We start from the raw sequence: 22,687 nt of genomic DNA on the forward strand, positions 1-22,687 counted from the left end.
GATGCACATTCTGAATGTCCCGTCCTTCTTCTTCACAAAAAGAACTGAAGCTCCCCATGGCGAGAATCTTGGTCTAATGAATTCCTTATCCAACAACTCTTGAAGTTGTGTGGATAATTCCTGTATTTTAGAAGGTGCTAATCGATATGGAGATCTGGCTATTGGTGCAGCTCCCGGCACCAAGTCGATGTGAAACTCGACTTGTCGATATGGTGGTAGTCCCGGCAAGTCGTTATGAAAAACTTTAGGAAAGTCTTTTATCACAGGAATGTCTGTCGGCTGCGGCCCATCGACCTTCTTGTCGACAACATGCTCAAGGAATGCAATACCACCCTTCCGTAAGCACTTCTGTGCCTTCATACAATTGATAATCCGCATTGGCGTGTCGCCCTTCTCTCCATGTATTACAAGTGTCTCTCCGTTCGGTGGTAGTAGGCGAATGATCTTCTCATGGCAAACGACCTCGGCTTGGTTATCGGATAACCAGTCCATGCCAACCACTACGTCGAAACTACCCAACTCCACGGGTAAGAGATCGATATTGAATGTTCACTCGCCAAGTCCTAAGGAACATCCCTTAGCAACTTCCCCGGACTCGACAAGTTTACCGTTTTCCAATTCTATAGAGTAAGGAACATCTAACTTACTTGTTTCTATGCCCAGAATATTTTTAAAGTCCATAGAAATAAAGCTAAAATCGGCACCGGTATCAAATAATATGGATGCGAAATGATTGTTGATGGGGAATGTACCAGGGACCACATTAGGGTCTTGGCACGCATCCTTTGCTCCGATCACAAATGCTCTACCCTAAGCCGGGTTTTCTTTAGGACAATCCTTTTTGAAGTGATCTTTTCTTCCGCATCTAAAGCATCCTTGACCACGCCCATTTTCGTTCCCATTCTTGTTACCATTTCCACTTCTCGATCCAGTACCAGTTCCCGTTCCCCAACACGCTTCAGCACAGTGGCCATTCTTGCCGCACTTGTCACATGTGAAAACCCAACAATCGCCCAAGTGATGGTATTTCCATCGGTCACACTTGGGTAAAGTACCAGCGTACTTCTTAGGACCATTGTCGTTTGTGGCTGCAAACGCTCTTGCATCCTTTGGCGGGTTATTCTATCTCCTGTTGTTGTTATAGTTGGGGTTATTGTTGTTGTTGTTGTTACTGTTGTTGTTGTTGCACGGGTTCCCTTCTTGAATTTCAAGTACTTCCTCTTCCCACTGTTGGAAGACTCGACATGTGTTTCCTTCTTCTCATCACCTTTCTCCCAGAATATATTCATCCTGACCCCATCTTCAGTGAGACTCACGGCTATAGTCACAGCCTGAGTAATACTCGAGGGTTCAGCTACGGTAACTAGACTTCGAATCTTGGGAGAAAGTCCCCAAATATAGCGCTCGATACGTTTGTATTCTGGTGATACAAGATAAGGAATCACGCGAGAGAGGTCGTGAAACCTTTGCGTATATCTAGTAATGTCAGCTCCAATCAAGGTAAGGTTTCAAAACTCGTTCTCCAACTTCTGGAGTTCAGCCTGAGAACAGTACTTATCCATCATACGTTCCTTCATTTCATCCCATGTCAACGTATAAGCAGGGCTATCGCCCAAAGTTTGCACTTGTAAGTTCCACCATGTAAGGGCCTCGTTGAGAAACAGGCCAGTAACGAAAGTGACATGCTAATCAGCAGAACATCTGCTCATTCTGATGGTGGAATCCGTTTTTGCAGTCCATCGCACGAAAGCCACAGTACCGCCCGTGCCATCATAGTTAAGTGGCTTGCAGTCTAGAAACCGCTTGAACGTGCACCCTGAAATTGGACAAACGGATTATGAATGAGCAAACAGTGAAACACACGAATAGATTTATAAAAGGAATTGGATGAGTTAAAATCAAATCAACTAAACATTACCAGAGGTATTGTTTCCGCCAGAAGTACCGCCTTGTACCTGGCTGCCTGATCCGCCAGTGCCACCACTGTTCTCGGCACGCGACGCCTCGTACAGTGTTATGGCTTGCGTTATTCTTTCCTCTATCAGCGCATTCAGTTCTACCTCAGTCGAAGGCATTGGTGGGGGTGGGGGTGGATTAACTGTCCGTGAACGTAGGTTCCTCCTTGGTGGCATGATTCTTCCAAAGGAGAAATAGAATAAAGATTAGACGTTGATTTAGTTACTAAATATTTTTACTAAGTAAGAAAAAAATATTCATAACATTAACAGCAATATCACTAAGAAATATATCATGAGAGTAATTCAATTAACATAAGTAATAAGACATGTACAATCAGACCATTCAGATGCATATAAAAGATATCACCAAGTTTTTCATATATATCAGTCAACCGGTTACATAATCATTTGAAAGGAAACAAAATGGACTTGGGCTACATAACCCGGTCATACTAGTCTAGTACAAACAAAAGAGGTAACAAAATCTTCCTTCAAACTGTGCGATTGGCTGTCTGTCGGTTGCCTTCAAAACTCGGTGTAGCGTCACTATGTACACAAAATGGGTAACTATATCCCGTCACAAAAGATAACCTGCAAGTGAACGTCTATGGTGGATGGGGGATAGGTGGTGGAGTCAGAAGTACCAAAGTGTGAAGGTGAGTAACCTCCTCCTCGAGTTCATGAACTCGATGGATAAGAAAGTCTATATGTTGCTCGAGTGTCAGTACACGAGCACGTAAGTGAACGGGTGGAAACCCAGGTGGTGGTGGTGGAGCATGTGGTGGTGAATGAGCTGGTGGGGGTGGAGGTCTAGCCTCAGCGAACTGCTGCAGCTCATGAAGTCTGGTGAAAAGTATGTCGATCAGAAGCTGCAAAGAGAGGATAAGGTCATCAGTAAAGATGCTCGGGTAGTGAGATGGATCGTACAGGTCTGTAGTAGGCATAACATGTGGCGGAGAGTGCTGTGTCACAAGGTGCATGACTGGAACCTGCGATGGATAGTAAGGGTCGGTCTCTCCAGGTGGGATATGTGCTTGTCCTGAAAGTCCTGCCTCGTCTTGGTGACAAGTGGGTAAACTGGTAGGAGTAAAACGCATAAATCATATGCGATCTGCAGACCCATCTAAAACAGATGCCTAAATAGGCTCATTAGTAAGTGCATGAACTGGGGTATGTGGTGGAGTAGGGATCTGAACAGGCGTGGGGATGACTGTCTCAGCTGACATGATATCATCCCCAAAGTCTGGGTATCGCTGTAGGCTAACAGCCTGTAGTACAGATGAAGTAACGGATGCACCAGAGGGAGCATTTGAGTCGGTGTCTGAATCTGTAGAAATGTCCGTCACTGAGACCACAGGTGATGCGACATCTAAAATAACCAAGTCATGAACTTCCCCGTCTCCTAAGTTAGCATCCACGTGATCCACGGGAATCACTGGAATGACGTCGTCGTCATCGTCGAGGTCGACGATAAAAGGTATAGCATCAAGAGGAATGACGTCAAATGGTATGATCTCACGTACGTGTTCACCCTCCGGGTGACCCATAATAACTATCTTGTTGAGCAGAGGGGGGATAGCTAACACATCATCATCGATAATGTCGCCTAGTAGTGCGAACGGCTGAAAGTCGTCCAAATCGTCGTCGGGTGCAGACTCGTTGTCTGATGTGATAACCTAAACTTCCGGCACAACCTCGTCATCAGATACTAACTCCATGGGATCCAAGTCGTCGTACACGTTGCTACCCTCAGATGAAGACATTGTAACCTGGGGAAATAAGTTGTTCGAGATATATTAATGATTAATTGTTACTTTACATATATACACGAAATGTATGATTCATATATTGTTCATTTTAAGTTATCCTAATTGAGTTGTGTGGATTAACTTAAAGTTTCATGTCTACCATTTGGAGACTAAGACACCTAATGTCCTTGCTTGATTTGTATGAAATGAATTCTTGTTGAAAATGGACCATGAAAAATGATTATGCAAATGAAAACCTTTGTTTGTGTTTAAATGGTTTTCGTGAGATATCCTTAGTGATTGTAGACTTAGACTCGAGAAAGAATCCTGGTTCACTACAATCGATGCTCTAATACCAACCTGTCACACCCGCTCATAGCGGAAGCGCGAGGTGTGATCTGTATGGTTTTCATTGCATAAATATCGATGTAAATGAACATACTATATGAATAAATCATATTCCATTGCCATTACATAATTGTTTCAAAAGATTACATCACAAGTTTAGTGTTTCGGTTACAAACCATTAACAGAAAAGTAAAGTGTCATTGTTTATTACATCAAAATGAAAGTGAGCTACTAAGGCTAGACCATTGTATTGCCGCAAAGAGGTGGTATATAACAGGCAAACCCTCCAAAAGATGGCATGGAGTTCGGATATTTATTATCTTGTTTTGAGAATCCCATCTTGGTCCACTAATTCCCTGAAATACATGTTAAGTTTGGAGAACATCAACAAAAGTTGGTGAATTCATGCAGTTTAGTTGTAAAAGATGTATTTAAAATGTAAGTTGTAGTATGTAAAGCGTCAATGAAATCGTTGATCATTAATATTTTGCAAGGACATTAATATGTGTGACGAAAAAGGTAGCAATCCAAACCTGGACGATTTTGTGTCGACTACTATCGACTGGGACACAAAAGCACTCTTCTGTATGGGTCCACGACCAAGAGTGGGGCTCGCCAAAACATATTAGATCTAACCACTTGTACCTAGGTCCAAACTGGATTAATGGTGCTTAGATGTATAACCCTATTCGCACAAGATCTAAGGTGTTTCATTCCATGACTTTAACATACGATTGAACATGTATTTTCCCCGATAGTTGTAAAGTTGTAAAACATTTAAAAGAATAGGGGACATGAACTCACATAATTGCGTCCGTGAATGGTAAGTAACTGTGATCTCACGTGCGGTCATCCTAAATAGTGTCACGACCTACAAACGTTCTATATTTGTTAGACACTTCGGTCTCATAATGACTTGAGTACAAGTCTTCTATCTTGAATATGTGTTAAGACTTATGAGTCTTTGTTGTTTGTTGAACTGTGTTTTAGATGTATTAACTGATAACTGTTTAGTGAATATATATTTCGCCAAACATATATATTCGTGTATCTCGTGAGTTGCATCGTGGTTGTATAAATGTATTTTCACCAAGTGTTAGGTGATGTGAATGTGCATATCGTTGCACGTATAGGAATACGTATGTCCGCATGTTTGTTATATGTGATCTTTTATTCTTAGAATATATACTTATATATTCTAAGATATATTTCATAAAAATATATATGTTATACTTGGTAAAAGGTATAGAAAATATCTTAAATTAATCTATTTTTAAAATTAGTTCTAAAAATATAATTTTTTGTCTTTTACTAAAACAATATATTTTAGATGGTAAGAAATATATATGTATGTTTATATATTTCAAAAACAATACCTTTTTAATATAAACCATAAGTAATATATTTTGTACATTATAGAAAATATATGGTTACTTATTCGGTTTAGAAAACGTAGTTTACCAAGTCTTCGATATATTGTGTATTATAGTCCGTATTACATATATAGTCCGTATATTTGTCCTTAAGTCCGATTTTTCCATAAGTTGTGTCCGAAGGCTCGGATCTTCTGTAACTTGTTTTTAAGGTGTATTTTTATGTAGTCTTGTACGACTTTAGTTGTAATGTGTCTTGTGTTTATTTGTACCATTGCATTCAAGTTCCTAGTTTTCATACATATAACTAATACAACCAAATAACACATTGCACATAAGTTGTTAAGATAACTAAATATATATATTTTTTTAAAAATATATACTTATATCTAGTTTTACTTTTATAAAAACTATTCTTTAAAATCTTTTTATTCTAATAAAGATTTTGTCAAAAATGATAGTTATTATAACACATGATTTTTAAGAAAAATGGCCATATTTCCTTTGAAATATATACTTAGCCATGTTTTATAAAACATATCTTTTACTTATAAAAATCACCAACAATCTTCTCATATCATTCTTAATAAAAACATATGAGATTTATATCAAAATCTTAACAAGATGAAATCAATAACATGTAGGGTTTTGGTATTATCATAACATATGTTTACTAGTTCAAAATCCATGCTTTACTTCTTGTTTTATCAAACTTTTTATATATACTAGGGACCCTTTTCTTGCATAACCTGTTGTTTTCATCACAGAGATGAATTTTGTAGATCTAGTTGGCTTATCTCCTTTAATTGTGATCTTTTCACCCTTTGGTGAATTTACTTGTATTGACTTTTGATCACATAGAATACCGGCTTTATTGGCTACTAACCAATCCATTTCTAACACGATATCAAATCCCGCCAGATTCATTGGGTAAAGATTAGCAATAAAATTATGGTTTAAAATTTTTATTCTGGCTTCCTGCAAGATTTCAGTTATCTTAATGGATTCTTCATTTGCCGTCTCTACTAGGCATTATTGTTGAAGTTTAGTTAATGGTTGATTAAGAATTTTGCAGAACGAAGTATTAATAAAACTTTGGTTCACACCAGAGTCAAATAATACTTTAGCAAAAACGTCATTAACTAAAAACATACCGGCAATCACGTCCGGAATCATCTTGGCTTTTTCCGCAGTCAGAACAAATGCTCTAACATTCTTAGTAGTCTTGTTTTTCATGGCTGGAGCCAGTTTCAGACAGTTCGGTTTGATATGCCCATTTTCTCCACAACTGAAGCATATTCCATTACTAGGTTTCTTCCTGCAGTCTTCTTCCTTGTGTCCTGGTATTTTGCAGAAGTTGCAGTATGTGGAACATTTCCCTGAATGCTTCTTCTTGCAGTACTTACAGTAAGGTATGGAAGTAAAACCTGTATTTTTCCCATGGTTGGAATTACCGTAACGAAATTCCTGGGTAAGCTTTTGGACTAGGTTTTTCCTCTGGTTTTCTTCTTGTGTACGTACTAGTTCATCAGTCAAGGTATTTGCTAGTTCTACTGCTTCTTCTATGGTTTGTGGTCTAGCTGCCTTGACTACATGTCAAATCTCACTGATTAATCCCCAGATGTAATGGGAGATTAATAGTGGTTCTGGTGAGGCTAGAGTTGGCACTATTCTAGCATATTCGAAAAATATGGTAGTGTAACCCTTACAGTCCACTCCAGTCATTCTAAGGTTTAAGAACTTATTAGCTATTTGTTCTTTTTCGTTGGGAGGACATAATTTCCTTTCAACCATATTTTTAAACTCGGTCCATTCCATATTATAGACTCTGTCACTTCCCTTAGACTGGAGAATAGTATTCCACCATTATATAGCTGCATTCCTAAAAAGATTGGAAGCAAACATGATGTTATCTTCTTCTGCACATTTGCTTATTTTTAAGACTACCTCAGTCTTTTCTATCCAACGTAGAGCTGCAATAGCTCCTTCATTGCCAGAGAATTCTATAGGTTTGCAAGACCAGAATTCTTTGTAAGAACAACCATATGACATGGTTCTTCTTTTTTTCGGAATAGGCAATTGAAGTAATGGTCCATTGTTTTTGCTATGACTGGGTTCAGTAGATGGTCGTTTACTTCCCTTGTTAGTTTTATTATTTTCTGCTTTTTTAACAGTCTTGATAATATATGGCATAGCGTCTATAATTCCTTGTGCCACTATATGTTGGATGGCACTGTTATCCATTTGGTTCCCATTATTATCATTATTCTGATTTTCTTAATTCACTTTGTTGTCCATCTGGATTATAAACATTTACCAGGTGTTAATATCACAAAACAAAATTTAATGCGAACAATCAAACAAACAAACACATTCATCAAAACCGTCGAGCATTGCGACATTTACTCTATTTCATACATATATATTACAAGCTACAACTGGAATTTAAAACATACTACTAGTTATGCATCAGTAGGTATTAGGTTATCTATATTTTTATAACTTTTTTTTTCAAACTACACACGTATATATATATATATATATATATATATATATATATATATATATATATATATATATATATATATATATATATAGTAGGAGTTGGGTGGAAAGTCTATTTTTCCTAGAAAGTCTAGGAAGGAATAAGAATTGGACATGTGTCATTGAGAGATTTTAAGTAGAAGGGCTATCATGTAATTTCACATTTTAATTTTATTTTTGGAATGCATCTTCATTAACTAAAATTCCATGATTTTCGAAATTTTTATTATTTTCGAATTCAAATCTAGAAGTCAATGTGTTCATTAACTAAAATTCCATGTCACATTACATCGCATATTCCATTATTCAGAAGATTACTGGAATTTATCAGCATGTTCTTGGTGCTGTGTTTTAACAGTTTACAGGGCTAAAGTTGATTTTTTTTATAGATCCCACAATATAAAGATGGTAAAACACAGGGTATGAATCTGAATGCTAAAACACAACTGTATGAATCTGATTGCTGTTAAAACACAACTGTATGCATCTGAATGCTAAAACACAAGTGTATGAATCTGCTTGCTGTTAAAACACAACTGTATGAATATTTTTGCTGTTAAAACACAACTGTATGAATCTGAATGCTAAAACACAACTGTATGAATCTGCTTGCTGTTAAAACACATCTGCATAAATCTGGATGTTAAAACACATCTGTATGAATCTGCTTGCTGTTAAAACACATATGTATGAATCTGCTTGCTGTTAAAACACATCTGTATGAATCTGGATGTTAAAACACATCTGTATGAATTTGCTTACTGTTAAAACACAACTGTATGAATCTGCTTGCTGCTAAAACACAACTGTATTAATTTGCTTGCTGTTAAAACCATCGTCAAGAAAACGGAGATGATAAGAACAATATTTGAATGGTGATGATGAACTCGGAGATTGTGGAGATGGAGAAGTGTTTTAATTTAATCCGGTGCTCTCCATCGTTTCTAAAGTTATCTTCTTCCATGATTGTAGTTATTTTTTGTAGGGATTGGGGTTTCCAAGATGGGTTTGGAGAGAGAGAGAGGGAAAATTGCTTGAATTTAGGAACTGGGCGGTTATCTAATTGATTTAAAACACGGCCATTGACAAAATTGCCCCTACTCATTTAAAACAATCAATTAATTAAACTCAAATATTACAAGATTGCCATTGATTTAATCTCAACCCTTAAACACACCAATCGGATGGACCAGATCGCTTCCTAGACTTTCTAGGAAAAACACACTTTTCGTGCGACCCCTGACGGGTGGTCCGTAGGACAACCCTTAAAAGGTTTAATACAACGCATATTCTACACTTTATTCGGTTAATTGCTTGAAATAGATAACCACTTTGTGTTGGGTTATGCAGGTGCTAAAGTGCTCAAAAGGTCGGTTTTAGGAGGCACGGATGGATACTAGAAGTTGCGGGACTTAAAAAGAGCGAAAGAATGGAAAGATGGAGAAGTCATGGAAGGAAATAAAGCTCAGGACCGTAAGCTACGCCACCAGGCCGTAGCTTACGGCCCCCATCCAATGTCAAAATGATCTGCCGTAAGACAGGAGCAACTTGGCGTAAAAGAACACTGACTGCCGTAAGCTACGGTGGTCTGCCGTAGCTTACGGCTCCTAGCTGACTTGTTGACCTGCTGACTGCCGTAAGCTACGGCTGGGGGCCGTAGCTTACGGCTCCGACTGATCCCATCTTGTAACATTCGCATTTATTGGCCATTTTAAGGAGATTTATGATGCCTAATCATGCAATTTTGGTTACTACTTGGCTAGAACGAGTTGGGAAGTATATGAAGAGCACTTGGAAGCTAAGAAAGACATCTTGGAATCATCTTTCACTTAAAATCATCTAGCGTCATTAGTGCTTGTTGGTGAAACTTGTGAACACTATTTTCTTTTCAATTTCTTGCATTATGTTTGTTAAAGCCATGAGTGGCTAGTTTCTTGGATGATTATCTTGTGTTGAAGGTTGTGGTAAACTTTTGTGTTTTTTTATATTTCTAGAATAACAATTCCTTTTCATTTGAATTGATTGTTATGATCCATGATTGATTGTTAGTAACTTGTTGATCTTTATATTAAACTAATTAGAAACCATACGTTCTTGGTGCCGTTGGCAATCGAGATATCATGGGTATAGTTAGGTTTGGGTAAGGGTTGATTGATCATCGGGTGACAACCTCACGTTCTCAGAATCTGAGTACTTAGTCCCCTTTCATCATTGCAATTGGTTATGCATGAACTATGTCTATGTAGTTCTTTCTAGTTGAATGTTGACACAAAAGTTGAAACAAACCGGATACTCAAGATAGTCATTTGTCTCTCAATTGTTTACATCCCAAATTTTCATTTCGCAAATTAGTTAATTAATCTTAGTTTTTTTTAAACCAATCAAATCAAACCAACTCTTGAATTTTACTTTTTCTCGCAATTAGTGTAAATTTAGTTAACTTAGAAAGGCAATTCAAATAGCACATTTTCCACAAACTCCCTGTGTTTGATACCCACTTGCCACTATTTACATAGTTGTTCTTGGGATTAAATTTGCGTGACCACGACACCACGTCAAATTTTGGCGCCGTTGCCAGGGAGTAGTGCGCAACGTGTGTTATTTTTGTTCTTGTTTAGAGTTTGTTATTTTTCTGGTTTACGCTGGGTGTGTTAGTGTGCAGGTATTGACAGGTGCATGCGTACTAGGAGCTCTCACAAGCTATCACCATTGGCGTTTGATCCGGAAATAGAGCGAACTTTGCGAGCAAACAGAATTTTGCTAAGGGAAAATACAATCAGCAGTTCACCAACCACACCAATTACACCGATTACACCACTTCGATACATGGATCCACCACCACCACCACCCACTACGGGTGAATCCACCTCATCATTTATACCAACATCCACCCAACCTTCACCAAATACCACCATTCCACCAAATACTACCGAACCCACCATAATCCAAATGTTACATCAACAAACACCACACAACCCATTACTACCCAAGAAGAACCGACAATTACCTTTAATCCTTCTACCACTATACCACCATTATCCCATTTCTTTCCAGGTGCGGGTCCATCATATGCAAGCCATACCATAGCACCAAGCTCAACCATTGTCCATGCTACGTCATTTCGACCATCCAACCAGTCGGGTTACCAATATTCGACTCTTCCATTTGGGCAATCATCGGGAATTCAAGGAGATGGGTACGATGAAGGTTATGAGGAATTTGAAGGTTATGATGAAGAGGGGTATGCTATTGGGGGTGATGGAGAGCAAGGGGAATATGGTTATATGCAAGGCCAAGTACAAGTGATTCCAAATGGTGGTGGGGTACAACAACAACAACTCATACCACAACATATTAGGCCAAGGCCACAAGGGCCGCAATTGCAACGTCCGGTTCCTTTGCAACAAGTTCGACCACAACATGTGCAACCGCCATTCCAAAGGCCAATTCAACACCCACCGGTGCCACAACAACAACTACAACAACCAATTGCACCACAAGGGCCGAGGGAAAGACCAATGGGTCAAATTCGTCCACGAGGTCGGTTTGGTGTACCAAGGAGGCATCTTAGAGAAAATGCAATTGAAGCGCATTTTAGGCCGGTGATTACTCACAATCCTTCACCGGTGGTTATTCCTCATAACAACCAAGGGAGAACTTTTGAAGTAAGAACCAATTCTTTATAAAGTTTGCCGAAATACAAGGGGCTAGCAACGGAGGAGCCTTATTTCCATTTGGAGGCATATGACTCAATTTGCAATACTCTTGGGAGTCAAGGTTTTTCGGCCGATGATATCAAGTTGGTATTATTTCAATTTTCTTTGGAGGACAAGGCAAAGAAGTGGTTCTACACTTTGCCTTCGGCATCTATTTATACTTGGGCGGAAATGCAACAAATTTTCCTAGACGAGTTTTATACCGCCCAAAAGACCAATGATGCTAGGAAGGGGTTGAGGAGTTTCCAACAACAACAAGGCGAAATGTTCCATGAAGCCTTCGAGCGCTTTAATATGATGATCAAAAATTGTCCTCATCATGGGATTGAACTTTGGGAGTTGATGAATGCCTTCCACAAGGGGTTGTGTGCCGAGGATGCACGTGATCTAATGTCCATCACAAATGGGACTTTTGGCACAAATTATGAAGATGAGGATTGGGAGTTCTTGGAACAAATGGCCATTACCTCAAAGAGGAAAGCCCAAGCATCAAGGAGAGCACGACCGGCTGTCACGAGATCGCAAGTTCATGCAGTTGACGATGGTAATGTTCAAACTACTAATCAAATTTATGATGTTTGTACTATTTGCAATGAAATAGGTCACGCGGCTGAAAATTGCCAAGGAGGTGATGGGCAATATGAAGAGGTTCATGCTGTGCAAGGTCAAGGATGGGGTGGTAGAAACTATAATATGAATTCTAACACTTACCACCCTGGGTTGAGAAACCACCCAAATTTTCGGTATGGGAACCCGTCAAATCAAGCTAACCCGAAATTCCAAGGAAACCAAGGATTTCAAAGGCAATATCAAACGGGTCAAAGCTCTTCGGGTGGAAACGAAGTGATGGAGATGTTGAAAGCGATGCAAGTTGATATGCAACGAATGAATCAACGCGATGAGGTTCGGATGCAAAAGGACGAGGCCCGTGATAAAGCTATTCAAACCTTGACTACTCAAATGGGTCAACTTGCGAGTGAAGTGGCGATTTTGAAGAAAGCAAAAGGCCAGTTGCCAAGTGACACGGTGGTAAATCCCAAGAACACGAAGAGCATTAACATCAATGTGGTAAGCACCGTTCCAAATGCTAAATTTAATGAAACATTGCTAACTTCTTCGTGTCAAATGAATGCAGGTTTGGAAAAAGACGCCGAAGTCGGGAATGATAAAGAATATGGAGTACCAATCGTGCCTATCCGCGTGGGAAAATTAAAAATCCCTCACGCATTGTTGGACTACGGGGCAAGCATGAGTGTGCTACCAAGCGATCTATACGATATGTACGACTTTGGTCCGCTTGAAGATATAGACACTATGGTGAGCTTGGCGGACGAAAGTTGGAGGCGTCCACGGGGAATGGTTAGGAATGTTAAGATTCAGTTGGGAGAGTTTGAATACCCGGTGGATTTCCTAGTTTTGGACTATGCTTCTACCAACATGGCATCACAACAAAGGGTAATTTTAGGTCGACCGTTTCTATACACGGCAAATGCTCAAATTAATTGTAGAGACGAGATTATTACCATGACCGAAAAGAACCGTAAGTTGTCTTTTGATGTTCAAACTAGAGTGATCAGTTATGAGTCCATTGAGGGGAAGGGTGGTGACTCTAGTGATTGTACGAAAAACATGTTTCAAAGAATGAGAAAAAAGCACCCACCGGACCGTGAAGAAAAGCATATGGGTTTAAACAAGAGCGTATTTGATTACCCACCGAGTCAAAACAAGATGAATGCATTTTGCTCTTTGGCACAAGGAAGTGGTGGAGATGGCAGGAACCGATTCTTTGAGCCACCTTAAATGAGGGTGGCATGGTCTGGCTGAAGACTTGAAACTTAGCGCTGCTCGGGAGGCAACCCGGGGTTTTTATAATTGATCTTGCTATTTTTATCTTTTTATGTTTCAGGGCCATGGCAACACTCAAGTGTGGGGAGGATGTGCGGAGATTGGTGTGAAGGTGGTGATAGGAAGTCGGATTTTTCTACAACAATTGTTGTATCAAACTTCACCAGGTCGATGTACTCTTTCCTTAGTCTTGTTGTGTTCTTTAGCTTTGAAATATTGGTAGTTAGTTGTTTGCTTTTGTTTATGGTTGGGAGGTAGGGTGGTGTGTTGATGTTGATGTGTTTGTTGGTTGTGAAAGTTGGTGGTGTTTTTAAAAAAAAAATGGGGTTCAAGATGCAAAGCAAATGTAGGTGTTCTTGTTGAAAGCGATCTTTCCCTCAAAACCATACATTGGGACAATGTATCCCAAGTGTGGGGATGGGGGAAATTTTTGAGAAATTCAAAAATTTTTGCAAATCCAAGCGAAAAGTGTAAAAATTTGAAAACTTGATATTGTACCATTTAACACACCGACACCCGTTCTTAGCTTTTTCTTGGTGAGAATTGAACCACATATGAGAGTTAATTCTTTGCTTGAGTGGCGGTGTGTGTAGTGTGTAAATAGAACTTGTGTGTGAATGCTTGTTAAATCCTAGAGTTGGCATGCTTTTGAAGATGATAAGGGACTTTTAGGATGCCTCGTCTAGATGTGTGAGAGTGCGGGAATTGGTGGGTTGGACCTCATACGTTACATATATGAGCTTGGTATTGTGAGGGGTGGGGGTTTGGTCTTTAGAAAGCTATGTTTGATCCTTAAGCCATTCGATTGAAGCCCAAAGCCTACTTTCTATATAAATTATACCTTATTGAGATGACCCGGTTTAGGAATTTAGTTGTGATTGTGATGTCTTTGTATATATTGTTGAGTTTTATGTGTTATGAAAAAAAAAGAAAGAAAAGAAAAAAAAAAGAAAGAAAAGAAAAAAAAAGAAAAATATGAGAAAAATACAAAAAGAAGTCATTAGTGCAATAGTAGTTAGAAGTTTATGATGTTTTGGTACATAGTCGTTTGCTTTGGAAATAAAACCGGGTCAAATCAAAATTAGCTCTTATATATATGTTCCACCATTTTCCTACCTTTGCACCTAGCCCCATAACAACCCGTAAGTTCCTTTGATTCAAAAGCATGTTAGATATTGGTTAGGAGGGAACTTGATTTTCATACAAGCTTATTGTCGCACACACACACATATACGCATTGAGTGGTTTAGCATAACTTGCTAATTTTTCTTGTCACCGAGAGTTTTTGTGAGGGGTGTGTTTTGTGGTATGATAAAAAGTTAGTAAAAAGGACGGCACTTTAGTTTGGTTCGCACGATTGGTCGCTTATGGTTAAAAATAGTTTGTGAAGTGATTGCTTGGGACAAGCAACGGGTAAGTGTGGGGATGTGACGGGTGGTCCGTAGGACAACCCTTAAAAGGTTTAATACAACGCATATTCTACACTTTATTCGGTTAATTGCTTGAAATAGATAACCACTTTGTGTTGGGTTATGCAGGTGCTAAAGTGCTCAAAAGGTGGGTTTTAGGAGGCACGGATGGATACTAGAAGTTGCGGGACTTAAAAAGAGCGAAAGAATGGAAAGATGGAGAAGTCATGGAAGGAAATAAAGCTCAGGACCGTAAGCTACGCCACCAGGCCGTAGCTTACGGCCCCCATCCAATGTCAAAATGATCTGCCGTAAGACAGGAGCAACTTGGCGTAAAAGAACACTGACTGTCGTAAGCTACGGTGGTCTACCGTAGCTTACGGCTCCTAGCTGACTTGTTGACCTGCTGACTGCCGTAAGCTACGGCTGGGGGCCGTAGCTTACGGCTCCGACTGATCCCATCTTGTAACATTCGCATTTATTGGGCATTTTAAGGAGATTTATGATGCCTAATCATGCAATTTCGGTTACTACTTGGCTAGAACGAGTTGGGAAGTATATGAAGAGCACTTGGAAGCTAAGAAAGACATCTTGGAATCATCTTTCACTTAAAATGATCTAGCTTCATTAGTGCTTGTTGGTGAAACTTGTGAACACTATTTTCTTTTCAATTTCTTGCATTATGTTTGTTAAAGCCATGAGTGGCTAGTTTCTTGGATGATTATCTTGTGTTGAAGGTTGTGGTAAACTTTTGTGTTTTTTTATATTTCTAGAATAACAATTCCTTTTCATTTGAATTGATTGTTATGATGCATGATTGATTGTTAGTAACTTGTTGATCTTTATATTAAACTAATTAGAAACCATACGTTCTTGGTGCCGTTGGCAATCGAGATATCATGGGTATAGTTAGGTTTGGGTAAGGGTTGATTGATCATCGGGTGACAACCTCACGTTCTCGGAATCTGAGTACTTAGTCCCCTTTCATCACTGCAATTGGTTATGCATGAACTATGTCTATGTAGTTCTTTCTAGTTGAATGTTGACACAAAAGTTGAAACAAACCGGATACTCAAGATAGTCATTTGTCTCTCAATTGTTTACATCCCGAATTTTCATTTCGCAAATTAGTTAATTAATCTTAGTTTTTTTTAAACCAATCAAATCAAACCAGCTCTTGAATTTTACTTTTTCTCGCAATTAGTGTAAATTTAGTTAACTTAGAAAGGCAATTCAAATAGCACATTTTCCACAAACTCCCTGTGTTCGATACCCACTTGCCACTATTTACATAGTTGTTCTTGGGATTAAATTTGCGTGACCACGACACCACGTCAAACCCTACTCTATATATATATATTATCATTACTAAGGGTTCATCCAGTATTGCATATTTCACTCGTCGTACTTCCAAACGAGCTTCTCTCCTATTTGTTTGATTCTCTATCCTTCATCCACTAACTCCTCACAAAATGTGCGGAGTTCCTGCACGTTTTCTATACTAATGGGTGGTGGTGGTGGTGCGGGTATTGGGTAAAGGTACTGGGGTATCGGTTCTCCATATGGGTACGGGTTTTCTAGTATTTCCCAAACATATTGGTCGTTATCCCAGTATGGATCTAGAGGGTTAAGGTTGATGTATTGTGCTATGGGGTTTGGTATGGATTCCTCCTGTGGATAGAGTTCTCGATAATCCCTATGTTCATCTTCCTATGGATCATAAGTTAGAGGATTGGGTGCTGGGATTCTAGGGATTTCGTTTGGGTCGAATGGGGGTATGGGAATCTGGTCTCCTTGGTTAGGTTCTATTTCCATGGGTTAGGTTGGGAATAGTGGTAATGGTTGTGGTGCAATGATTTGGTCTAGGTTTGGGTCTGCGGTAGTGGTGGCTAGTATGTGAAAGTTGGCCAATCGCCTATTGACTATATCTTGGGTCTGGGCGTTCATCTCCCTATTTGCTGCTGCTAAAGCCCTTTGTTGTTGTAGCTTCCTCATTCGCTTCCTACGCTCATGTGCTCCCCTACTGAACCATCCTCTCTTTTTCATAGGGAATTGTTCTTCGTATTGCGCCTTAAATATGAAGATCTCCTCTTCTGTGTCAGCTGAAGACCTCGAAGGAGTAGGCTGGGAGGAAGTTCCTTCATCTCTAGGAGAACTAGATAGGTGACGATAGGCGTCAGACGGACCTAGATCACTCATACTGTAAACTAACAAATTGTCAAATAACACAAAACAATAATATACAGATATGCACGTAATCACATAGATTATTTCCTAACATAATGAATAAAATTTCGGTGTCAGCAGAACACTTCTGTGGCAAAAATCAGTGACTGTAGCTTTGATACCACCTTCTGTCGCAACCCCCGACCCCTGCCCCAGAAGGCCCAGAAGGCGGGCGGCCGTGAGCTCGCAAATTCGGTGGTATCGATGTTTATTAATTTGGTTGCGGAAATTTCATCAGGACCGTAGTTAGGAAATAGTTTATCAGAGTAAAACACCACATTTTTATAATTAATAAATATATGGGAAAACCCATGTTTCCATTACAAACATGTTTATAGGGGGAAACCCTAATTTATTGAAATAAAACTTCTTCTTTATTTAGGTAACTTTTATAGCTACTTTTCCAAGCCTTCAGTGCTCTCCAGCTGGCTTCTATTTGGCTTTCACATTTTGCTACCTGAAATGTGTTTAAAAACATTTTATCAGCAAGAAATACTCAAGAAATACTGGCGAGTGAATCCCAGTTTAATCAAAACAAGTTTTATCATTTTACAGCATTGAGGGCAACACACAATTACATTTGTTTACATCTACTTTAATTACCACCCACGGTACTGTCAATCCTGACTTGTGGTAATGTCACTACTCACAGTGTAGTAACAAGTTATGTATACAAAACCCCAACATACCGACGATAATTATAGATTTATAAATACTCAATCACTGTGAATTATAATTTAAAACATTTGAGGTTTTGTAGAAACAGTTTACAAAAAAAAAAAAAAAAATTACTCCCATTGCTATTTTAGATTTTTTCTGGTGCTTCCTGGTTATAATCTATTAAATTAAACAATGCACACGCGTTAGTATAATAACCCAATTTACATTAGCTATACCCCCCCCTCCCGAGACAGAACATATAATAACCCAATTCACATTAGTTATACCCTCCCCCCGAGACAGAACTCCAACGACTGAGTCGGGCAGAGCCTAAACATGCGTTACGGAGCTCTAAATCAATCGGGCAGAGTAACTAATACGTAACCGGGGGTTATAATACTTACAACGAGGCAGAGATTCTCTTTTTAGTGGGTATTATGCCCGAGAATTATTTTAGCTATTAAGAAATTGAGAGAGATTGCGAGAAAATGAACGAGGAACACTGAATGTCGACTGCTCCATTTATAGGGCTGGAACAGGGGGTTCTCGCGCCCCGCGAGAGAAACAAAGGGGCCTTCGCGTCCCACGAGACCTTCTACGGTAGGCCCTAGGGTTGCTGAGTTGACGGCTAGCTTCGACACGACTGGGACACGTGGCGGCCAAGGTTGCGCCTGGTGTCAAGGGGTCGCGGCCCGCGACAGCTTCTGCTGTCTTTGTCGCGCCCCGCGAGCGGCCATATATTTTTGTTTTATTTGATTTTTGTTAAATTAAAGGTAATTTAGGCACATTTTTTGTATACGAGGTGTTTTTTTAGGACATGTAAGGATGTTTTAAGGTTTTTAGGAGAATTGTTATATTCTTTTTATTATTAAATTTCATTATTTAATAATTACACTCTATTGTAATAACTATCTAGAACTTTTAGTTCTTTTTCCTTAAATTTTAGAGAATTACCATTTCCCTTTTAGTTATTTTTTGTCGTTTGTTTTTAGTTTTTCCATTAGTGTAATGTTATTCTATGTTTCGTAAGTATCAAGTAGCTTATTTTATTTAGATTACACTATAACCCCTGAATTTGATAACGGTAAAAATGAGACCAATATTTTTTTTTGTTTTTAGTATTTTGCCTTTTAGTCCAAACGTTACAAATTTTAACAAGGCCGTTGTATCCGCATTTCGAACCCGTCGCAACGCGCAAATCACTTCCAGCTAGTTTAAATATTATAAAGTTGGAAGGAAAATTGGATTTTGAAATTCAAATATTATAGGAATTTGCTATAGAATCTAATTCAAAATCTGTTAACTTAAAAACTTAAATCTAATAGTACAAAATAAAACATATAATTTTGAAATTGAAAATGTAAAACTTATTATTAAAAATCCATATGCTTATTTGTAAATTTCTTATTATATATATATTTCAAGAAAAGACAATGGCATAGTTATTAATGCATAATCACGTAGATGGAGTACATAATCACGTAGTACTACGTAATTATAATCACATAATGCTATGTAATCAAGTAATTATGTAATGCTATAGCTAATAAACTTGAAATCAAACATTGCAGCTTCTCCATCTCAACGATAATCCCACCCATGTTTAGTTTAACGAAATTTCAATGTTGCTTCGATCCTCTGATCTAGGGGTGTGCATGAGTCGGTTTGGGTCGGTTTTGACCAAAAACCATAACCCTAACCGCGATGTTGGTTATTGGGTAACCATAACCATAACCGATCGGTTATGGTGGTTATGGTTATTCGGTTTTGATGGTTATAGCGGGTCGGTTATGGGTGGTTAACCGTGTATTTACCTTAATTTTTTTAACATGTAATAAATTGTTATTGCATATTTGTATATATTAGTATATTACATAGTACTAAAAAAATACATATAATCTATAATATTAATACCAATTATTATTGAATATCCAAATATAGTGATTCATCATCTTCCCAACCCATAACCCACTCTTCTCATTATTTATTTCTTTCATCTTCTCAGTCCTCATTTTCAAAAAAACAAGTAATTCATCATCTTCCCAACCCATAACCCACTCTTCTCTCTGCTAATCCGGTGACCGGAGATGGTGACTCCAGCGACGATGTTTGTTTTCGGTGCAGACAAGACACACCCACACCCCTTCTTCTCTAGTGAGCCACAATCTCCACTCACCAGAGTTCAAGTTGCCGCCACACCCCCACTCGGGCGGCCCCCTCGTTTCTCCCGCGCTCCCTCGATTTCAGGTGAAGATGATGGTGATTATTTTGGGTTTATCCTATATTACATGTAATTTTGTAACTTTGTGAATAAAAAGAATGTAATTGGTTTGAAGGTTCTTTGTGCACTGTTAGTCAAAGAGATGTAATCAAAACTCACTTTTATCTCTATATAGGGTTTCTAGATAGATGTCTTTTCTAGTGACTTTAATTTGGAAAGAAAACAAAAGATGTTATGAAGGAAAACCATCAGAATATTGATCTAAGTTTGTTGGCCATGTTGATTTTTTTGTGGTTGAAAACATGATTTAGAGAGTGTTGTATGGATCTTGCAGCGACGGTGTTTGGAGGTGGTTGTTGCGTGAGCGGCGACGGTGTGAGCGGCGGTGGTTGCTGTGTGAGCGGCGTCGGCGGTGAACGATGGTGAAGGGGTGGGTGAAGGGGGTGGTCAATTTATTTGCAAAGCGGTGCTGATGATGCCCGGTGGTGCCCGCGTGGTGCCGGTGGTGCCCCGTGGTGTCGGTGGTCGATTGAAGAGTGGTTTTGGTTTTGGGGCGGTTTTTTTTTTTTTTTTGGCCTGTACTCTTGATTTTTCTAGTGATTTTTTATTAGTGATTCTTCTGGTGATTTTCAGGTCGCCTGTGTTCTTGACTTTTCTAGTGATTTTTCGGTGGGTTTTGATGATTTTTCTGCTTGAATATGATGGTTTTTTTTATATGTTGGAGGTTTGATTTGTGTTCTTTGAATCTGTGGGTTTTGATACCATCGATTGTGTCACACCCCTAAAATCCACCATGCGGAGTACCACCGCTTGGAGGCGTGACGTGACCAAGATCGAGCCACCAATCATATTGAACAACATAATCAAGTAAATAAAATCAAACACAATACGATTGGTGACCAATTGGAAGTAATCCGATTTTAGGTTAACAGCGGAAGCATAAAACATAAGTTCAAAGCATAAGTCTATAGTTCATAAGTTTAAAGTCCAAAACGTTGGTTTAATAAGTTCATAAATTTATTCATTAAGTACGGGACATGTCAGTTCGCATCCCACAACGACCACCTCCATATGCAAGCTCCATAGCATCTAATGACCTGCAAAGCATGTAATAACGAGTCAACAACAAAGTTGAGTGAGTTCACGGTTGGTTGTCCATTTTAGAGTTGTTTCCAAAAACATAGTTTAATCTCATTCGGCTATCCAGCCGTGGGGGTTACCCCATAGTTCAAAAACGTTTATTTGTTAACCATCCCATGTCCACCTTCCCTGGCTATCCAGCCCGACACTTTGGCCGTGGGGAGCTACCCCAGTATTTTAAACTACCAGACTCGTTTATCATGTCGACTACTAACAAAAATCAATTGTGCCCTAGCGTCGGTCTTCTATCACCACCGACGTGCCATAGTCCATTAGTACACGCCCGTCCGACTGGCACGGTGTGAGGTTTGTTAAACCTAATAGCGCTATTAACTAATGACCCGCTCGCCATAGCCTCGGCGATTAAGTCGATACAAAAAGGGAGGGACTTTGCTGATAGAGTTCTAGTCCAGTAAGTCTAACACGTCCCAACAGGACGAGGAATTTACATTCCAGAACACGTCTCAAAGGACGAGGAATCCCTATTCCTGTACCCATTCCCATTCCCACCGGGAATTTACCATGCTTTGTTGAAAAGTGTGAACTCACCTCGGTTTGCTCGGTTAGATTCTCAAATATCGCTAACAGTCAAGGTCGGTTAATCACGTCCTAGTATGATTTACAGTTAGTCATTTAGTGTCTTACAATTAGAGCACAAAGTTCCTACACGTATCGATCACATAGCATGCATTACTTTAACTGTTTATGCCCGTATATATATACTTCCCATCCATTCCCTACTCATAAGTATACATACGATTGTGCACGTAACACATATAACATGTTAGATCATTCACAGATAGCATACTCGATATTTAGACACGCAAGTCACAACTTATGTCAATTCAGCATTAACATTCAAAACCGGCTGTTTTCGGACATTTTAATAAAATAGTTAACTTATTCCAAAAATTCCCAAATTTTTCAGAATGCCTTAAACGTTCCAAATTTTATTGTGTAAAAATATCGGCGCCCGGTTCATTACCAGTATTTTATTAAAATTCATTTTCCGGACTGAATTCAGATTTATATTTCTCTGACCACAGTCCACGAGATAATTTATTTAAAATTCATCAAGCGTCCGATTTACGAAATTCAAGTGGGGTAATTACAAATACATCGGTGGTCAACTATGGTATAAATTTCGTGATCAGACTCCGCACAGATTACAAGTTATAACAGAAAACAAGACGCACTTTTTCAGCAGAATAATTGCAGCTCTAGCTGCTGTTACGAAAAGACTCTTTTAAAATAGTAAACGGAGTCCAAAAATTACGATTCCGGTGCCATTAGAACCGTATTTCATAATAACATGTTTTAGACTCGAAATATCAGTTTTTTTTGTAGAGTTTATGACCTGTTTACAGCCAACTGAAGTTGGCTGTAAAACTTGGACAGATTCTGATTTTCGGTGTTTAACCTTCTAAATCGTGTTCGACCGATTCCGTTAACAAGCTTAGTGATCACAACAACATCAAACATCAATATTAACCAGTAAA

The 22,687-nt window shown here is 38.9% G+C and overlaps 1 non-coding gene across 1 annotated transcript; it reads right to left on the minus strand.

Annotated features, from left to right (window-relative positions):
• Positions 1–11,907: 11,907 nt before the first annotated feature.
• Positions 11,908–12,013, minus strand: LOC118487789. Its single transcript, XR_004882732.1, has one exon. It is a non-coding gene; the product is annotated as a small nucleolar RNA R71 (small nucleolar RNA).
• Positions 12,014–22,687: the final 10,674 nt, after the last annotated feature.

Source organism: Helianthus annuus, chromosome 15, assembly GCF_002127325.2.
Source record: "Helianthus annuus cultivar XRQ/B chromosome 15, HanXRQr2.0-SUNRISE, whole genome shotgun sequence".
NCBI lineage: Eukaryota > Viridiplantae > Streptophyta > Magnoliopsida > Asterales > Asteraceae > Helianthus > Helianthus annuus.